The sequence below is a fragment of the Pleurodeles waltl genome, chromosome 12 (genome assembly GCF_031143425.1).
Source record: "Pleurodeles waltl isolate 20211129_DDA chromosome 12, aPleWal1.hap1.20221129, whole genome shotgun sequence".
In the NCBI taxonomy this organism is placed as follows: domain Eukaryota; kingdom Metazoa; phylum Chordata; class Amphibia; order Caudata; family Salamandridae; genus Pleurodeles; species Pleurodeles waltl.
In genome coordinates, this window is record NC_090451.1 from 214,159,128 (window position 1) to 214,176,926 (window position 17,799).

The 17,799-nt window shown below is 40.2% G+C and overlaps 1 protein-coding gene across 3 annotated transcripts in view; it reads left to right on the top strand.

Moving 5' to 3' along the window:
• The window catches only part of ZNF276 (zinc finger protein 276), a 227,403-nt gene that overhangs the window by 24,571 nt on the left and 185,033 nt on the right, over window positions 1-17,799 (top strand). The gene's annotated exons all lie outside the window — the stretch shown is intronic.

Genomic DNA, 17,799 nt, shown 5'->3' on the forward strand with positions numbered 1-17,799 from the left:
TTACTGCAGCAAAACAATAACCCTATAAAAACTAAGAATGAATATTCGCCTTGATATGTATACATTTGTAAAGTGGAACTTCTGCTAATGATAGAGTCTTACAAAATATATTGACATTTATGAGTGCGCATATAGAGGGTGATACATTAATTCAAATTCAGCCCCAGAATTTAAAATGCATATAGTAACAAGTACAACTATTCATCAAATGTTATAGAATGAAATGTGAAACATAGCCATGCATTTCATATTTGATGTTAAAATCCCTCCTTTTATTACCATATCCGTTAAACTCTTTTTTGCTGCGGATGTGCTGATCATTTCCTCAGCACATTCTCTGAAGTGCTAAAAAGATATCCAGTAAACTCTAGCACTCACCATCTGGAAGGAAGCTCTCCTGCCCCCACCATTGTGCTCCCAAGATAAGTAGATTACAGTTGTGGATGGCAGGCCTGACCTCTCTCTAAGCAAGATCATGCCATCTGTATGCACATGTCGAACTGACTTCATAAAAGTTCTCACGGATGGCTAAGAACCATTATACTTCTGGCACTTGTGTGATTAGGCTCTCCAAACAGGAAGATCTGCTCACCTTTCTTTTATACCCGACCAGGAGAGACACTGGAGGAGAGGAACAAGGAAAGGGATCACAAAACTACCAGGTTTTTTTGGTGCAGAGAGGGAGTGACCCCGCCAGACAGTCACCTTTTGTGCACCATACTTATTTAACAATTACCTGGCCATAGTTTTTGCTCCTGAGGATTTAGATTGGCCTTTTTGTGGCCAGTATACTTTCCTGGGGAGAATGGGGTAGAAAGCACAACAATACCACCATTTGTTTTGGAAGGAAGCAGCAGAAAAGCCACTGCACTGTTGAGCCAGTAGTACATTTCTATTTTTGAAGAAAAAAGAATGGAGTGGATGCTGGCCCTTCCTGGCTTCGGGCCGCATTCCCCCCCACCCGTAAAGCCCCCACAGTCTCTCTGCCCTTGGGATTTAGAACCTGAATACTGAAGTCATTTCCCCTGGCCAGAAATGTGGATCCTTCCAGGCAGAGTTTTGACATGTATGACAGCAAAGAGGGGGTTAACATCCCCATTCTGCCGCCTCCAAGTGGCAGAAAGGCTATTTCATGCCCATGGGTGGGGGCTGTCATGAAGTGCCAGAATGGTCAAGCCGCTGACCTCATTCCTTTTCTCACTTTTCCCTTGGGTTTTGGTGGGTTTTCTGACTTCCTGGGGTGGACAGATGGGTGGGAAACACCCCAAACTGGCCACCAGGGTGATTGAAAACCCACTAGGCTCACAAGTGGGAAAAAGTGAGAAAAGAAATGGGGTGGCCTGCTGGAACATCTTGGCATTGGGCCCCACCTCAGGGCACCATACACTATTTCACCCTCCAGCTGGAGGTGGAATTGTGGGGGGGGGGGGGGGAGAGGTATCCCCAAGTCCCATGTCGAGTCATATGTAAAAACGATGCCCAAAGAAATGCCAATCTCCTCTCACTTGAAGTGAGTAACGGCTGCACTGTTCGAGCTGTGGGTCAGGTGGAGTCTATAGAACCCTACCAATTCCGGGCATTTCTGAAACCTATCCACCTTGGAAATTCAGGGTGGTGAGGCACATTTTATACCCAGAATGCCCTGCAGACTTCAAATTATGAGTCATAAAAGATTATTTTCCCATGTTTATGTGACAAAAAAACCTCAGGGACTATCAGCCGGTGGCCAAAGTCTTACCACCATGCATTTCCACTCTTCTGCCAATTGAAACGCTGCTTCCCATGTGTTGGTGCACTTAACCTATGTCATAGGAATGGACCAAAATTGGACCACATGAAGGCGGCATTAATACCACATTAGCGTCACACAGTCCAGGTTTTTACCGGTTCCTGTTGCAGGTCGTAGCCAACCAACAAAAGCAGGGTAAAATATTATTGGAAGAAGTGTGGGAATGAAGAGTGGTAGGAATCTCATGGATCCCCACAGATTTCAAAGTTTCTCTCACGCGGTTGTGCGGAAAGTCCTTGATTTAATTGAGGTTTGATGTTTGCAGGGCATTCTAAATAGGAAACTTAGTAGGAGCCATGCAAGTCCAACATCTTTGTCCACTGCGTGTCTAGTTTTCAGAAGTGACTAGAGAAACAACTGTACTTGAAAATCTACTCTGTTTCAGACATCCAACACCTGAAACACTGCTAATGTTCCTGTTCTGTGGGATCTTCAGTGATTATACTCAAGTTGCTATGTTTTGTGTGTTCAGTTTTTCTTTACTGTTAAAAAAAAATGTCATCCTCCCCACTCAAACTAGGTGGCATGCTCCATCATAAAGGTTACTCCTTCATGAACTTGGAAAAAAGTGCTAAACTGGCTTATCCAAGCTGTTGGGCTCTTTTCATATACCGTATATAAACATTCAGGTGAACTCAGTGAAGGTTTCCAAATGTCCCAGGATTAATATCGTTATTCTTAACTTTATGTAGATATGTGAAACACATCTTATGCAAAAGAAAAAACAATGGGAGAAAATTTGATGATTTTAATGAGCCTTTCCTCACACGCTTGTTTAGATCAAAATGTTTTTACACTGACTCTGTGACTAGCAGCAACCCTAGGCTTTCATCAGGTCTGGGAGACTCTTAAGTGGCTACCTATTAACTCCAACTACCCACTTGTAGTGCAGTAAATTATACATGTCACCTTTTGAATAGGTGATAGTCCTTCTGAACCTAGGACAAATCACAAAAATAATATGCATGTACATTTCTCCTAAATTCAAGCTAAGGAAGTATCTCTCTGTAGTAATACCTTTCATCTTACTATCAACCCACCCATCTATCGCAGCAACCATTATTTGTGGTATTCTCAAGTTATAAATGTGTTCACCTATAAACTAACATATGCGAATAGCAGTGGTCCCAGGGAAAGTAACTATTTCACATAAATTAAAGACAATCAATACAATGAATACAAATACAAACAAGTACAGTGCCCAATCAAGGATTTAGAATTTTTGATATTATTATTCAAAATAGGTTTCTCAAAAAACAGAAATAGTACCATACAGGAATACTAATTGCTCATCATGTTCCACATATAAAAAACGTTTAGACACTATATAGTGTTTGACAAACGAAAAAATGTCAAAGGGGTTCCAACTTAATCCAATAATCCCATAAATAAAAATGAAAAAATAACTGGTAACAATTCCTTCTCAAATGCCCGTGAAGTATCGACCGCGTTTTGACCCCAAGAGTCAAAGGGTCATTATCCGGACAGAGAATAGTTTTGTGAGCGAGAAGCCAAAGAATCTGAAAGAGATAAATATATATGGCATCTTTAGTAAACAGAAAGTAGTCAATAAAGAAAGAAAAAGTCTGCAATCATGGCCATATTACTTATGGCCAGAGCATCAATCAAAAGTAGGGACTAGGCAATTATATCCAAAATCAGTCCTTCCAGAAAAAAATCTGAGTCAGATCACCAATATAAAGTCAATAATGGCAGCTGTTCTATATCCAATTCTAAAAATATTTTTAACATATACACCAGGTAACCCAATTTGCAATGAGCACCTGTGATACGAAGGTGTATCTTTGCTACAAATACAAGTTCAAGGCACCATTAGATAAAAGGTGATACTGACACCTAACATGAAATTATGTTAGTGATGCTGTCACATCTAAGAATCCAGCAACACTTGGCCCAATTCAAAATGGCCTGGGTATCCACTCCATGTGGTGGTCTCTTGAGAAGGCAATCACCTTCTCCGAATCCTCTGGTTGTTCTGCAGAGGAGTCTGACCCTGGGGTGGGCACTAGTGTTGGTCAACAGCAGACAACATTGGAATTTTCACTCAGGCGAAAGACAGACACAAAGAAAGTTTTACCATTGGGTACCCCACCAGTAAAAGAGGAGAGTACCTCTGAACTCATTCCCATTTTCAGTCTGTCGGATCACATTTTGTCTTCTTCTGAATCTTCATACTTATTAAGGGTTTGAGTTTTGTTCCAACTGACAGTACTCATTTTTTAACCTCCAAGTTGAACTATTTCAGTTTTTTCATAAACCTATGCTTAAATCCTTTTTTCAGGGTAAGTGTTCAAGTGAATACTTAAGTCCCACGAAATTGAGACCTCCTTCTACTTTCAACCCTCCAAGCAGTAAAATGACAGTGGAACTCTTGGCAATTGAAACTTTGGTTCTCAAGCAGGTTCCAAGTTTCAAAGAGAAACATAATTACATCTCGTATAATAAATATCACATGGGATGCTAGATGGGCATTGTTAGCCGTAAACAAAACTGTAACTTTAAAAAACTGCAGACATTGGGGGGGGTTCAAAAAATAATTTAAGAAATTACTTCTAAGGGTAGATGGTTTTCTAAGCCCTCATGAGTTTGAATAGCTTAACTCAAAGTCTCGTAGGAAAATTCACATGGATCAACTATATCCACCCGGAAGACCCATTATGTCTGGCTGTGGCTCCGTCCTTGAGGCCTTATGTAAATATATTGATTTCTTCATTAAGGATTTCGCTGTACCCTCTAAGAGCTACGTTCGCGATGGTGGTGATATGATCAGCCAAATTGAAGGCCCAAGTTTTAACCCTTCTGTTGAATTATTAGTATGTTTAGATATCAAATATTTGTATACAAATATCCCTCAGACCCAAGGCATCTGGGTAATAAGGGATGCCCTGGATAGCCATCCTGGTCCAGTGACTGTCCCTATTAAATTCATAATGAGCCTTTTAAGCATTTCCTTTACACATATGACTATGAATTCAACTGACAATTTTACATGTAGATTAAAGGTACATCTATGGAGATTTCTTATGCCCCAAATTTTGCCATCCTGTTTGTAGATGACCCTGAGAGGGAAGCCATCTATGACACGACACAAATCTGTTTTCTTAAAATATACATCTATGGAAACGTTACATCATTTTAATTTTTTTTTTTCTTCATTTAAACTGGTAACTGTTGTTAACTGATTTCTTGCAATGGTTCAATGACTTGTCTGTTGATTTGAAATATACTTCACATTTTTTAAATAATTTCATTGATTTTTGTGGACCTTACCATCTTGGTGCATGAGGGTAAAGTGGCTACAAGATCATGTACTAAACCCACTGCTAGTAATACCTTACTCCAGTTCACTAGCCACTATCCTAAGGGCATCAAGGATGGCCTACCATTCAGACAGTTTCTTTGTACTCGTAGAAACTATACATTTAAGAACAACTATTTCTGTGAATCTAACATCTTGGCTAAAATTTCTTAATTCTGAGGTTACCCCGCAAGATTGATAAAGTGTTCTTCAAAATACACCTGGTACTATCACAGGGAATTTTTGCTGACCCACGAAGACCAATAAAAACATGGAAATGGTTGTGTGTGTTAAAACCTTATGCACACAGACTAATGCTATCACTAGGATTGTGAAGAAACATTGGCCATTGATTCAGTCTATAGGTCTTTCAAATGATTTGCCCTTGTTCTATTTCATAAGAGGAAAGAACATGAGAGAGCACTTGACCGGTGCAGTTATACCTAAAGCAAGTTCATCTCATCTAGCCTCCTTGTGTTGCCAGAACAAGATTGTGAACCACTTCAAATGTGGAAATTATGTAATGTGTGCTTTAACTAGCAATACCAAATACTTCATCCATGGTAACATTTACATAACTTGATAGCTCACACCAGCTTTACTACTCTAAATGTTGAATATGCCACCTGGTGTCTGTGCAACTTGATTTATGTAGGCAAAACTACACAGAAAAAGAAGTGGTCTCAGTCAATATAAAAGCAGAATTTGTTGTAAAATCCTATCTGCCCCTTTCGTCTCCCACCTTTTGGAGTTTAATCATTCTGCTAATGATATCAAATGGCACATCATGAATTGTGGAGGTGACAGTCAGGCCATTTTGAATCAGGCAGTGTTGCTGGATTTTTAGATGTAACAGCATCACTAAAGGACTTCATACGCTGGAAGAATGTAACACTGTAACATTACTCTGATATGTATATATTCCCCCCTTTTTACGCCCAATTGGATTGCAATTGTGAATGTTTTGTATGTTCTCTTTTTTGAGGCTTTTTTAACTTCATACATGTAGCAATTTTGGTTATTGAAACGATTTTCAGTTTGTATGCTGAACTTGCATTTTGCAATTCATAAGCAATTCTTGTGATATTTCTATGCCCAATTGGTTGAAAAATATTAACACTATTAGTGTTGTATAAATTGCAGTAACATCTGTGTTTTGAATAATTATATCTTGTGATATTAACATGCCCAATTGGTTGATATTGTTAGCAATATAAGTGACTTATGAATCGCTATGACAATTGTGTTTTTGAGTCTTTATAATTAATTTCTTCTTCTTCTTCTTCATTTTCTTCTATTAGGAAGACCTGTACACCATTGGCCAGGTTACTGCTGTGGTAGGAATGTTTATTAGGTTAGTGACACTAAGCCAGTACTTTGTTACTGGCGAGAGGCAGCATCCTTTTAAAGACTTTTTAATCATTGTGGCGTGTCTTGAGATACGTTGTTCAAACTCATCCTCAACAAGCAGATAGATGCTGCATGCTATATTTTGGAGGGTTGTAGTTTTTCATATAATTTTAATTTGCTGTTAATCCCAATTATTTTGTGACATCATGATCCCTTTTTTAATATGGCTTGATATTTTTTCTCATTAAGCTTATGGCTGCCGCTCAGTTTTATTTGATATGAGTCATGGGGATACTATTAATTATTTTGACTTGATCTTGTATTTATATTCTTTTTTTTTAAAGAAATTGACTTGCCATTTAGGAATTAAGACTCGGGTAATATAACCTTTGGTTAATTTTTGATACGAGTTAAGGAATACAATTATGTATTTTAATGTGGTCTCATTATTCATCTATTTATTTTATTAAGAAATTGATCTGTAATTTGTGAATTTATACTCCTGCAATACAACCTTTGGTGAATTGTCTATGGTGATTAGTATCCCTGAATTTGAAACACTTTGCGCCCACGTCTCTTTAATTACAGTGACTCTTTTATGTCTACAGAGATCAGTGCCGCTTTTAATGCTGGTTACTGCGGGGGCTTGGTATGTGCGCTAAGATTTCATTCAGTGAGGTTCGGGCTTGATGAACACGAAGGATAGCACATTGTTGCCTCCTGGTAAATGCATTACTCGGCGAGTATTTTTCTGTTGTTTTCAGCATGTATGAATGTATAGATCTCTGGACCAATAGGCCTTCCTTTTTACTTTCTGTTTTAGGAGATGTATTGACATTGACACATTGACTAACCCATATAGAGGACGGGCCTTTCTTTTTCTTTTTAGGAGATGCATCTACTTACATTGAATCTGATCGTGACTACTTCACCTAAGCGGCGTAAGTGGCAATTGTAATGCTTTTAGGGTTGTCAGTTCACTGTGTCACTTTAAGTTGTGGTGTCTGTAGTTTATCACATGTGGCACAATCGGGTGACATTTTGTGTTTAGTGATGGTATCACCTTTATTCTATGGTGTCTTGAACTTATATTTGTGACATAGATACACTCTAGTATCACAAGTGTTAATTTGTTAATTGAACTTTGGTTCACCTGGTGTATGGGTTAAAACATGTTTTACTCTTGGATATATAACAGCTGACATTATTTACTTTTTAAAGGTGATTTGGCTTAGAGTTTGTGCTGGGAGGACTGACTTTGGATATAATCGCCTAGTCCCTAATTTGATTGATGGTCTGGATGTAAGTAATATGGCCATGATTACAGACCTTCTTTTTTTTTTCTTCACCATTTTGTATTTATTAAAGGTGCCACATATTTATTTATTTGTATTTCTCTCATATATATATATATATATATATATATATATATATATATATATATATATATATAATCTTTCGGATTCTTTGGCTTCCCGCTCACAAAACTATTCCCTGTCCTGATGAAGACCCTTTCACTATTAGAGCTTAAATCCTATCGGCTCTTTACTGGCGTTTGGGAAGAGATTAATAACCGTAATGTTTTCATTTAAAAAAAAAAATTTTCATGGATTATTGGATAACGTTGTTACCCCATTGCCATCTTTTCTCAAACACTATGTAATGTCTACAGGTTGTTTTTTTGTGTTTGTAATATGTTGAGTAGTTAGTATTCCTGTATTATACTGTTTCTGTTGTGTTTTCTTTAAAACATATTTACTGTAATAATGTCAAAAATTCTGAATCCTTGTGTTGGGGACCCTATACATTTGTGCATTATTTTTGTATTTGTATTCCTTGTATCGATTGTCTTTAATGTGAAAAAAATTACTTTTCCTGGAACCACTGTTGATCACATATATTTTACTGCCCCTCCTCCTAGGATGGTTGGGCTGCCCCTGTTGTATTTGACCACCTATAACCTAAAGTTTTCTTACTTCAGTTAAATGATGGCCAAAAGTCCCTCACATATGCACATAGTTAATCTGCCTCATTATTCATTTTTGAACCAAAATGTTATCCTAAATACAAATCTCTCTGTTCTGAAGACACAAAGTAGTCTTCCTTGGCCAATGTGTGTAAATAGCTATTTCTTTATTTCAGAAGGATTCAACAAAAATGTGTAATAATTATCAATATATGTACATTTTGTAGGCTTGTGTGGGGTAAGGTGAGCTGTATCATATAGGACTATTGTTGGCCCTCTCTATGGGCCATATGTATGAAAACAGGGGTCTGCGAATCGCAAATAGTGATTTTTTTAATTTTTTTTAAGAAATCGCTATTTCAGAGTCGCAATTGGCCATGTAACAAATTTGCGATTCGGAATTAGCGATTTCTTAAAAATCACTATTTGTGGTTTGTGAGGCCCATTTACCGAATCGCAATTTGCATTCTCGCAATTTGCGATTCGGTAAAAAATCGCAAATTGCGAGAAAGTTCGAGAATGCACACCTGGAGGAGCTTGATGACATCACCAGCATCCTGAGAGAGAGCAGCCCAGCAACATAGAGCAGCACTCGGCAGGAGCAGAAACACCTGAGCCAGGATGGAGACCCCAGGAACATCACAGGAGAAGCAGGAGAGGAAGCGCAAGCTCAAGTTTAGTGAACAGGAGCTGGAGGTACTGACTGAAGAGGTTGTGAGGAGCCATGACCGCCTGTTTGGGAAATCTTCACTCCAGGTTCCTGAGAGCGAGAAAAGAAGGTTATGGCTGGACATCCAGGGAAAGATCTGTGCCATTGGAGTGACACATCGCTCCATATAGGAGATTAAGAAAAGGTGGTACGACCTGTGCTCCCAGGCAAAGGAGAGGGTGGCAAGGAGACTTGCGGAGGCCAGGGGCACAGGTGGCGGACCACTAACCGAACCACCATCCACACCACTGGAGGACCTGGTGGAATCCATACTCCTCCCTGAAGCCGTGACAGGGGTCACAGATATCGACACCTCCGGTCAACCGAGTACCAGCCAAGGTAAGTGCAATGTTGTTTGTGAACCCAATATGTGTATGCACAAAAGCCCCTTAGGAATTAGCATGTAATGTGGAGTAGTGTGTGAAGTAGTCCAGTCCACATCTTAGAAGCAGCACAACAATGCATTATGGGAGTTGCGGTCCACAAACTAGTACAGACAGTAGCATAACAATGTAATGAAGCATAGTGACACCCAAGGTAACACAACACCATGTAGAGCAGTACCTGTACCTTTATTGCCATTTTCAGACAAATAATGTAACATACTGAACTGACATGCTGCATATTGTTGTTGCAGGTGGGCCAGGCCCAGCAGCCACACACAGTCCATGTGTAGGGGAGATGGACACCCAGCAGCCCTCTGACACCAACACCAGTGGGTCCCTCCACATCTCCACTGTGCGTCGCAGGCCCAGGGCACTACCACTGCCAGACTTCAGCGGCGACTCGGATGTGCAGCAGGAAGGGCCAAGCACACCGTCTGCACCAGACAGGCGCAGCCAGATACTGGAGGGCAGGGGTCAGCCAGCACAACGCAGGAGTGCCACAGTGTCCCAGCAGCAACCTCATGAGGCAGGTGAGGGTCCGTCCTTGTTCGGGGGCCTTGAGGCTGCTATGTTGCAGCAACAGCCCCTGCAAAACAAGCGCATACTTAGTTTGGACTGGAACCTGAGAGTCCACAATAGACACATGATGGGCCTGCATCAGCAACTGGACGCACTGAACAGCAACATCGCACAGCTGCGTGAGGGACAGGTGCAGGCTTCTGAGGACACTAGGGACCTTACTAGTGCAGTGCGTGACCTCTGCCAGGAGCTGCGCCATGAAAGGGTTAGCCGGCGCAGACATGAACACCGATTCAGGACAATGTTTGCAAGCTACTGCAGGTCCTCCAACAGGATGGCGAACTCCACAGCACTCTTCGCCCGTCGCGCTGTGGCGGCACAAGTGGAGGCTGCACACACCAGCAGGGACGTGGTCCAGGGCCTTGTGCACATCACTAATGTGATTGAACTTGTCATGGGACAGAGATCTGTCACTCCCAGTGAGGTAGCCTTTGGGGACACTGAGGACAGTTCTAGCCTCAGTAGTGTGGCCGTACCTGCAGCAGACACCAGACGGCGCAGTGCCAGGTGCAGCACTGCCACTGAAGGTGACATTCAGGGTGCCAGTGAGTTAACTGGGCACCCGAGTGGTGTGCGTGGGAGGAGAAAGTGACTCTTGCCGCATTAACACTGGTGTTGCCACTATGACGTAATAGTGCGTGACTCAGTTCTTTTGTTAATTTTAGTTTTTCCATCACCTGTTTCCTTCATTTATGACTCATTCATTACCTGACGTAAGGTAATACATTTCTATCACTACAGGTACAGTTGTCAGTGGATTTTTGTCATTCATACTCACGTCTGAAATGGTTGTGTGTGATGTCGGAACGCCTTTGCCTTCCCTCTGCTGCACTGGTCCGGTCTGCTGGCTGTAGAGGTGGTATGGGATCGTCATCCTCATCTGATTCAGTGTCATTGATTTCTATAGGTATGCCCCTGGTTGTAGCTATATTGTGCAAGATTGCACAAGTAGCCACTATTCTACATGTGGTTTCTGGACTGTACTGTAGTGCCCCTCCACTTTTGTGGAGGCAACAGAAGCGACTCTTCAGCAGGCCAAATGTGCGCTCCACACGTTGCGAGTTGCCCTGTGTGCTGCATTGTATCTCCGTTCTGCTGGTGTTGCGGGATTGAGGTAGGGTGTCATCATGTAGGTGCGCACTGTGTAGGCACTGTCTCCTGGAAGGGACAGAAGGTGTGATGAGTAACTCTGCCATCTGACATGGGTTTGTCATCTATGCGCCAGTGTACAGAGTGACATTACCTACTAGATATCCTTCACCAAACTCCCCAGCTAGCAGTTTTGTGTGAATGCCGCTGTGACGAAGATGTAAGGATCATGTGTGCTCCCTGGGTACCTGGCCACGAGATCAGTTATGATGTAGGAGGCATTGCATATCACCTGTATATTCATGGAATGTTGGTATTTACGGTTTCGGTACACATACTCTGTGACATTTGGTGGACATATTGCCACATGTGTGCCATCTATGGCACCTAGGACGTAGGGGAACTGTGCTATCTGGTAAAACTCTATTTTTGTCTGCTGTATTTCCTGTGGGGTGTGGGGGAATCTGATGTACTGTTGGAGTTTGCTTAGCATGGCGTTGATAAATGCATTGAAAAATCTGGAGAGGGTACTCTGTGACACCGCCCCAGCCGCTGCTATGACCATTTGATAGCTCCCTGAGGAGAGTAGGTGTGGGGAGCATAATACCTGCACATGGGTGGGTATGCTGTGAGTCCTTAGTGTTCTGCGCTGCAGTATGGGTTGTAGCTGAGCTATCAGATCAAGTATCATGGCTGAGTTCAACCTATACCTCTCAAATATTTCCTCCTCTGTCAGGTCAAATAGTGTAATGCGCACTCTGAAAATGCGCTCCTGTCTCCTCCTCCCTCTCCTCAAACCTGCCAAGATCCTCCTCCTCCTCGCCATGACGTAGAGTGCAGCCATTGTTTAAAAGAGTCTGAGGCATTCTGGGCCTCTTCATATAGGTTGCACCTGGTTTCACTTGGTGTTATTTTGATTGTGCAAAATGCCATTCTGCGAAAAATCGCTAATAGCGATTTTTTTTTTATGCATCTATTTGCGATTTGGATTTTGCGAATCTCATTTTGCACCTCGCAATTTCCTACTGGAAATATCGAATCGCAAAATGTGACTCGCAAAACCAGGTCGCATCGCAAAAAATCGCAAATTTTGCGATTTCTTAGTTTTGGTCTGCGAATGCCTTTCATGTATCGCACTCGCAAACAGCCGATTTTTGCGATTCGCACCGTTTGCGAGTGCAAAAACTTTTCATACATCTGGCCCTATATGTTTTAAAATGATTACCACACCTGTAATAGAGTCGCTCAGACTTGAATGACAGAGGTTGATATAGTGTCATCGTTTATAAGTGGTCAAAATTGTTTAGTGACCCATACGATTAATTTAAAGTCGGACAGGCATTCTTAAAGTCAAGTAACATAGTTATGGGAAAAACTGTGCAGGATATTGAAGTAGGGTACATATGGTCGGTGTTTTACTCGCCATACCTGAATTTATCAAAAATGTTTTGTTAAGTTTATAATAAAGTTCGGCAGACCACGAAAACAGTGTGAAACATCCAGTCCAGAATAACATGCCTTAAAAAGACCCATATTATATATTTCGAGGTTGTTGAACCCATACAAAAGACTATTTGCAAGTTATTTCCTGGAATATTATGTTTGGACAATTGTTGCATGAATGAAGTATGCTTTCATGCCCACACTCTTAGATAAACACCATAGTCTTTACCTTAGTACTGCGTGCTACACACTGATGCACCTGCATCGTGGCTCTGCCTTGCACTTGCCAACTGGAAGATGTGTGGGATCGGGACTGGTTAAAAGGATGCAAACGCAGTTACTCTAAAATGCGGCATAACTTTGGTGGCATAACTTATCGATTTGCTTACATGTGATGCACCAGTTTTTCAGCCTGAGCCAGATGTCTAGTGCGTGTCGAAGGACGCTAACCATAGATAGCCAAAATAAGTATAACAATTGGCATCTTAGTTAAGAAATCTAAATTTCAATACTGTGAAAAGAATTATGATTTTTTAACATTGTACAACATTTCGAAAATATAAGTTAAATACCTCTCTGAAAAAGAGGGCTCACAATAACACCAGAAATGAGCAATGCACTATAACTGATAAATAAATGAATAAAAAAAAATACTCTGTGCACTTGAAATTAGTAGTTTCTGGTAAAGGGACCACAATGGGATAAACAAGGTCATCACCAGAATTTGATTCCCCAGGTATTTCTACAAAAGATTTAGATGAAATTACATATTGTATGGAACTATGAAAGGTGTATACCCAATCAGGGCTCACTTGGCTTAGAATGTGGTATGCACGCTTGTGGTTAACCACTAAAGAAAGAGCGTTGTCTCAGTTATCTGAGTTGTACTATTGAGTTTCATTGTTAAGTTCTCACTTGTCAGTGCCCAATAGATGAAACCATATGGTTTTTCATTAGGAGTAAATATTTCACATACTGACAAGTTTTTACATGTTTTGTTTTTAATAATTGCCCACTTGAGTTCCTCAGGGCAATATTGGTGTTCTTTGAAATGAGTATACAACTTACTGGTTAATATGCCCTAGTTAACATTATCTTAGCATTTTTAAATACAGATTTCACTTCCCTCGTGATCGTGCCCATGTATGAAAGATAACAAAGGCATTTTACATCTCTATCACATTCATGCTTTAGCAGTTAGTGAGATTTCTTTGTTTGTTTCCAGTAGTGCATTAGGCCCAAATTTAAGTATTTACTCTCTCTTTTTTATGCACATTCATTACTCTCTCCACATTGATAGTGAAGTTGGGGTTTGGGTAAACACCAAAGTGGAACTTGTTTCTATTTCTCATTGTTACATGGTATTTTGTGCATTGTTCCATTCCATATAGTAGAGCCTCTTTTGAATGCAAACATAAGTGTTTTCAGTTTGTGTCTTGAAGTTCTGGGACCTTCCACGTTTTGTTTTTTATAGTGTGTTGTATTTTATCAGATGAGGTAGAAAAGGATGTGAGAAATGATCCTGTTGTTAGGTTCCTTAAAATATGTTTCTAAAAGGCTCTCTCTGTTGTTGTTTCTCTACTCTTATATGCCTGTCTGACCTTCTGGGACACCCTCATTCTCTAAATTTAACTTCTAAAGTGTTAGGTTCTGACTCAGAACAGTTCAAGTAATAGCAGTTCCTTCTCAGTATAACAAATTGTGCAATTGGTAAATTCTCTCGTAGTGCTCTCAGATGGTAGCTGAAGAATCAGTTTTGCTCAGTGGGTTTTGTGTATATAGTCATTGTTAGGTCTCCATTACTAAGAAAACGAGATCTAAACAGGAAATGTTCTCCTTATCCACTGTTAAGGGGAACCTCAAATAGTCATTTGTATTGTTAATCTAACAAATAAAGTCCTTAGTAGATTCTTCAATAATACCATTCCAGATAATCAGGATATCATCTTTGGCCTCTTCCACAATACCATATTGAGGCTAAATGGATTGTGGAGAGGGGAAATCCAGACTTTTTAAGAATATTTTTCAGAAATGTCTGAGGTTGGTCGGTTTTCCTGGGTGCCAGCCAAGCCATGGACCAAATATTGCAGCTGTCCACGCTGCCAGATTGAATTTGAAATGAAAAATCTTATGTTTCTTTATTGCGTTTTGGGGGCCTTTTCTGTTGTGGATAATAAACCCAACCACACAAATGGAATAGTAGAATATTTATTATTACCAGTTCAATTTATTTTTGTTTTCAGCTTTTAAATCTACGCCAGTGTGTAAGAAAGGACACATTTTCCAAAACTCAGTTATACACATAACCACTATTGTTAATCTCAGCATCATGAGCACATTTAAAAATGCATTGTTTTCCTTTATACCCCTTTTTCATTCATTAGATTTTGCCAGAGGATCTGCTGCATGGTCGGTGCCTAATGAAATTATAAACTGGTTAGTTGTTGGCTCTGAGTATGGCATGTTTTTTTTTTTTACAATCAACAATCACTATACATTCCTACGACCAGTATGGTCTGATGGGCATAAAGGTATATTATGTTTGTAAATCATTCACTGTGACAAAAAACTATTAAGGCAAATCTAATCACCTAATTCTATTTTGTTCCTACTTATTATGATTATTGCAATGATGAGTGTCTATAAAAAACCATGAAGGATCTTTACAAATTAACCCTTGCTGAACTATGAATTTTGTTTTACTTTTAAAAAATGTATAGCTTTCTGGTTCATCCATGGATTTCACACCTGTTTCTTCTAGAAATAGCAAGCGAGTAGTACCCAAACAAAAAATAGGAAAAATCGACTACCATTTTGAATAACTCTGCCTGTTCCTGAAAGTTTAGAAGAGGGCTATCTTAGAACAGCAATTCTTTTGTCATTACCATTCTTAGAAAAAAAATGATACTTTCTTGTGCAGTGTATTTTGCCCCACATTTTGCATGCAGGTGTCGTCGTACACATATATCTACAAAATTACACTACAGCTTCCTCTTTTTTTTATTTTTATTTTTTATTTACCAATCCAAATTTGATCGGTAAATAATAAAAAGTACTGCGAAAGCGCCTTTTTTGATAAGTATAGCAATGGTAAACATAAAAAAAAAATAGGACTTCTAGGCAGGCTTGCAATGCAGAAATGGGTGAAGGCAAGAAGCAACGGAGTGCAGGAGGAATAATACAACAGGTGAAAAACATATGAGACTCGACACGTAGAGCAAGAAAGAAGAACCTGAGACAGAGAACAGGATAAACACACACACTCTCTTTGCGTGCACATAAGGTAATAGCATTAGTTATTTAAAAAAATATTCCTCTTAAACATTGCTTTTAAAATCAAAAATAAAAGTGCTATGTACACTGTCTGGAAGTTGACATCCACATAATTTACAGCTCTTGCTTCTTATTCATAGTTTTATTCCGTTCTAATTACTCCATCCAAGATATTAAGTTTGAGTTCCATTGGATCACCTGGTGTTGTGATGTTAATTAAAAATCCAAGTCTAGAACACTTTGTGTGTGTGTGTACCTTGGTGACATGGCCTATTCTGGTGACCTTACTTACAGGCCTTTCTGTGACCTCACACCACTGAGAGGCCTCAGTAAATGTACTCTTTCAGCTGGAATTGACACAGTGCATGAGGCCATTGTTGAACAACAAAACTGCATGGGAGTAATCAGAAATGGTTAAATCTGTAACTCCAACTCCTAAAACGATTTAAATTGAAGCAGAGACGTGGCATGCATTGGGAGAATTTACTCAACACCAAACCACGCCCACGAAAGGCCAGTGCAGATGGGGTATGAGTTCAGAGGCCTACCTACCACACGGATAGCAGCACTGCCACTGTGAAGTAGGAGTCCAGAAGAACTACAGAGAACATTGCAGGGTGTCAGGCAGCCACCACATTTTGAAAAACTACTAATTGTGAGTTAATTCTCAAATTAACAACAGTTTACATGATAAAATTCAGTAAGTGATCTTGTGATGAGCATTGTACAACAATAACACTGGATGTGGCAAGATATCCAAAACAAAATGATTGCAGGTGCTTGCGTTGGATTCAGTCTTCAGGAATATGCTCAACCTAAACAAAGGAGGAATGTGTGGAAATGGGGAAGTAGGTGGGGAACACCCATTCTTCATTGTAAGGTCTGTCTCGCAGTTCAGCAGGCATGGGAGGCCAAAGATCCAGTCTCTCTCACCAACCAGGGACACTCGCAGACCAATGCTGCCAGCCTTTGTTGCCTTGCTAAGCCATAAAAATCAAATCAAATGCTACAAACATTTTAGATGTAACCCTGCTTTTGTTTCCAGCGCTTTGAAACCTATAGTGAATGCAAATACTTAGTCAACTATGTGGGTACTTTTTAACTTGACATAAACATAACTTTGCTCTATGTCTCAAACTACTTTTTTTAAAACCACTGCATATTATCCAGCGCCTTAGACTAAATAGCTGTGTTCATGTTAATCAAAGGGAACACATCCATTGCCTTTATCGCTTTTAGATAAGTAAGTCTGGGGTGGTAGTGTTGAGTAAATCATCTGCAGTTGTAGGTTTACAACAAGCTACAGAAAAGTACTATAGAGAGAGCAGCAGGCATCGGATGTGGAAGGTGGGAAGAAATAGAGCCTCCGTCACATCTGGAGTAGTAGACAGGCACAGATTAAGTTGAATCAATCTGTGCTTGGTCTCTGCTCCACAGAAATGCCTGGAAATTAAATTTCACCCACACTGTCCAATTAGTAAGCCTGTAAATAAGAGTGACGCGGAAGTGCACAAATTGTAAGCATGGGCGGCTCCAATCCCTTTTCTGTATTCAACAGTGTCTCGCCAGCGAGCTGCATGTGCTAGCGCACACACTTGCAGGCTTGACCCTGATAAAGGGGCTCAGCACTGAGAGACAGAATGGTGGGAGAAGGGTTAGCAGCCAAGTGTCTAAATAATATACAACTCGTAGAAAAGCCATGTGAATTATGTACTTGATCAGCATTGATAAATACAAGCAGCATTCTCCTAGTGCTCTAAATGTAAAAATGCACAGTTAATTATGTTTCTATGAAATATTAGTTGACTGCAGAACATAATGAATAAAAAAGAGGCTTGAGTTAACTTGGGATGTTGTGCCTTATTTCTGTGGCGGGAGTGGAAAGCATACAATGGT